This window comes from Triticum aestivum, unplaced genomic scaffold (assembly GCF_018294505.1).
Source record: "Triticum aestivum cultivar Chinese Spring unplaced genomic scaffold, IWGSC CS RefSeq v2.1 scaffold46874, whole genome shotgun sequence".
NCBI classification, from domain to species: Eukaryota; Viridiplantae; Streptophyta; class Magnoliopsida; order Poales; family Poaceae; genus Triticum; species Triticum aestivum.
In genome coordinates, this window is record NW_025226333.1 from 1 (window position 1) to 3958 (window position 3958).

General features: G+C 49.5%; 1 pseudogene; it reads left to right on the top strand.

Moving 5' to 3' along the window:
• The first annotated feature begins 1205 nt into the window (after positions 1-1205).
• On the top strand, positions 1206-2353 carry LOC123172587 (LEAF RUST 10 DISEASE-RESISTANCE LOCUS RECEPTOR-LIKE PROTEIN KINASE-like 2.4; annotated as a pseudogene).
• The last annotated feature ends 1605 nt before the right edge of the window (positions 2354-3958 follow it).

The window sequence follows — 3958 nt, forward strand, 5'->3', positions numbered from 1 at the left end:
CTTGGCAAGGTCTTATGTAGGCTTAGCAAAGGTTAGTAGGCCTGTTGGGCGCTAACTTTTTCGTTCTCTTCCTAGCAAAGGTTAGTAATCCACCTGTCAACACATTAAGAACATGTATAAATGAAACTAGTATTATCATTTGAATGAAACTGATTTTCGCTGGTAAAATACTAGTAGCACTGCCATGCATGCTGCCACTTTTTTGGTCGGATTAAGTAATGCAATTTTCTCACTCACCGGTTTTGCAGCTGCTCCACGAAATTCAGTCACTGCTTCTGCATTGGGGAGGTCAAAAATTCAGTCGGATGCAGAGTTATTGCGAACATTGTTGAATTAGATCACCAGAAGATCATCTTATATAAGAGCACTTCCACTATAGAACAAAGCATAGAAGGAATAATTTTCGGAACTGAGTGTGTTGCTGCTTACCCGCTTTAGTGTCTTGGCTGCCGTTTTTAGCTTGATGACATCTCCCAATGTCACTGATGCATGGTGGACCTGCGCCGTGCAAATGCACATAAATGATGGAGCAAGTGTGTGAGCATGCTGTAGCCGTCGTTGCTTTTGCTAAGATGATGCAGTGAATTTGCATGTTGGTTCAGTATGTAAGAAAAGGCATAATTAACAACGTCTGTTAGAAATTCATCAACACCAGCTCTAGTTGCACGAGTCTCTACAGTGGGCAAACCCAAGCCAGTACCTCCTTCATGTGGCAAGATGATGTCAGATGAGCTCCAGCTGCATCAGTCACCACTGATGCAACCTATACAATTTTGAAGGTGCAATTTCTGGGAAGAGGCCTATGGCTGCTTTGCAATTGTATGCACGTCCTTGCACAGTTATATAATCACCTCGGTTGCCCTCGCGTTTTCTGGGAAAAGGTCTTGTCCAGTTTAGGTCAATATATATTGCATGCGGACCATGGAACAGCTAACGCAAGCTTGGTGGCTAGAGCATGCATGGAATGGTGGGGCATGAACCGAAAATACCGGGATGACAAGCGGCTCGTGTTTTCAGAATTCTTCTTTTGAAGCCCCGTCTAAAATGTTTGGACCCACATTGCCGTGAAATTAAGATGATACTAGCCACCTTATTAAGTAAAGTATGGGCAACTACCGTATATATGTATTCTTTCATTTTGTGTCAGCATCTCAGCGCGTTAAGTTGTTAAACCTGTTAAAGAATCTGCTATGTACTGCTAAAAGCGCCCCTTCTCATCTCTCAAGACAGCCCCTGTCGTGCCTGACCCTTCTTCGGCTTGGAACGTGGTCCTCCTCTCTATAGTTTTGATATCATCAGTTGCGACCTTGCTATTCTCGTGTATTTATGTGCTGATATGGCATAGAAAAGGAAGAAGACTATGGTTTCTCCTTTGCAAGAAGACTAGCGGAAACAATGAAAATAATTACGAGGCCATGATTGCATCGTATGGATCCCTAGCTCCAAAACGATACACGTACTCAGAGGTAATGAAGATAACATCCTCTCGCAGCAATGAGCTTGGAAAAGGTGGTTATGGTGTGGTTTTCAAAGGAACCCTACTTGATGGCCGTCTAGTAGCAGTGAAATTCTTGCATGAATGCAAAGGAAACGGGGGCGAGTTTGTGAATGAGGTTATGAGCATTGGCAGGACTTCTCATGTAAATGTTGTTAGCTTGTTTGGGTTCTGTTTGGAGGGATCAAAACGAGCTCTTATATATGAGTACATGTCCAACAATTCCTTGGATAAGTTCATTTACTCAGAGGACCCAAGGAAATTTTAGGATGGGATAAGCTCTATGTAATAGCAATCGGGATTGCTCGTGGCCTCGAATACTTGCACCATAGTTGTAATACACGCATCGTACATTTCGACATCAAGCCACAAAATATCCTTCTAGACAAGGATTTTAGCCCCAAAATTGCTGATTTTGGTCTAGCTAAATTGTGTCATACAAAAGAAAGCAAGGTTTCAATGACCGGTGCTAGAGGAACAATTGGATTCATCGCTCCAGAAGTTCACTCTCGAACCTTCGGAGTGGTTTCAACCAAGTCAGATGTTTATAGTTATGGAATGATGCTGTTGGAGATGGTCGGAGGAAGGAGAAACGTAAAATCATTTGTTGCAAAGTCCAGTGAAAAGTATTTCCCAGATTGGATTTATGACCATTTTGCTCAGGACGAAGGTTTGCAAGCATGTGCTATAACCAGTGAAACTGCGGAGGTAGCAAGAAAAATGACCTTAGTGGGATTGTGGTGCATACAAGTATTACCTATATATCGCCCTACTATAACAAGAGTTCTTGAAATGTTCGTGAGAAGCTTAGATGAGCTGGACATGCCACCAAAGCAAAGCTTCGGTGAACTAGTGTGAGATATTTCTCTAGTATTTTTATTTTGTTGTTTTTCTGTAAAATTATTCTTTAGCACTAACTTGATCTACTCACTTATCTCTTATTTCAGTGAAATTTCATCTCACAATATGGATGTACAAAGTGCAAGCTCCACCAGTAGAAGATCCGAGAGGATAAGTCCTGTGACTTCAAAAAACCCTACAGCGGCTGCCAACTCTTCGGCCTTCTCCTCCTTGACGCGGACGCCCCGGCTGGACCCGACGTCGCCACGGTGGACTCGCGGCGGCGCGTCGTCGTCGTCGTCGCTGTCGCATAGGACGACGACTCCGTCTTCGTCGCGGCTGCATCGGCGCTCCTCGAAGCGGCGCAGGGCGGCGCGCTGGCGCTCCTTCGCCTTCTCCCGGCGCGCCTTCTCCATCGCAATGGAGTCCTGGCGCGCCCATTCTAGGGCCACGTTGTCGTCGACGAACTCCGCCTTCACCGGCGCCAGCCCCGGCTCCGTCTTCACCGGCGCCAGCCCCGGCTCCGTGTTTGGCTTGACGAAGCACGGAGGAGCCGACGAGGAGGAGGCGCGCCGGCCGCCCTTGTTGATGACGATGCCGGCGCTGCGAGTGCGCCGGCCGAGCGGCGACTCCGCTGCGGCCTCGGCCTTGACGCCGAGCAGGGCCGGAGTGCCGGAGGAGTGCGACGAGGATCGGGAGGAGGAAGAGGAGGAGGAGGACCCGAACCGCCTTGGCGCCCATGGCCCGACGCGTCGGTGCGGCGCCGGGGGGTACGCCAACGGCGGGTCGTTGCCGCCCTCGAGGTGCATGAGCACGCCCTCGAGTGTGCGGCCGGGGACGCCCCACCAGAGGTGGCGCCCCTCGCTGTTCTGCCGCCCGCCGACCACCGGCGCGCCGTTGGTGGACGCCAAACGCTGTTGCTGGCGGTGCTCGAAGTACGCCGCCCAGGCCGCGTGGTTGTCGGGAGAAAGGGGGAGAATGGCGGGAGGAAGGCGAGCAAGCGGGAGAGAAGTGAGAAAAGCGTCAACAAAACAGCGTGAAAAGGCCATCGGGTCGCCTCTAGTGCGGGCCCACGCGCCTTTTTCGCTTGCGCCGGCTCCCCAAGCGCCCCGCAGGGCGCCGGGTTCGGCCTGGGTCCGCCGGCACCAGTTTTGGCCCGAGCCGGCGAAAAACGGGCTTCTGGGGGCGCGACTGGGGTCTTTTTTCGGTGCCGGCGCGGCAAAATCGCCTGGGGAGGGCCTGTTGGAGACGCGGCTGGAGATGCCCTAATAATTGAGCCACTTGTTTGTCACCGTGTATCTTTGATGAGGGATTCAAGTTGGAACGTAGTAGTATATTAAGTTGGTGCAGGCACTGTATACAAAACGACAATACCTTGGCACGTTAGGCTTACCTACTGTTTAATTATCTTGTTCAAGAATCTGTTTATTACACTGTTTAATTATCTTGTTCAAGAATCTGTTTATTATACTGCTAACCCAGCTTTGAACAGTCTAGCCTACAAGTAAACAACTATTGGGGGTGGTTATTGGAAGATGATAGGGGGGATGGCACCAACTAGTAGTTGAGGATTACACGGATATGTTCCATCCTTGTAGTAACAAACGTACACTTAGCTCGGCC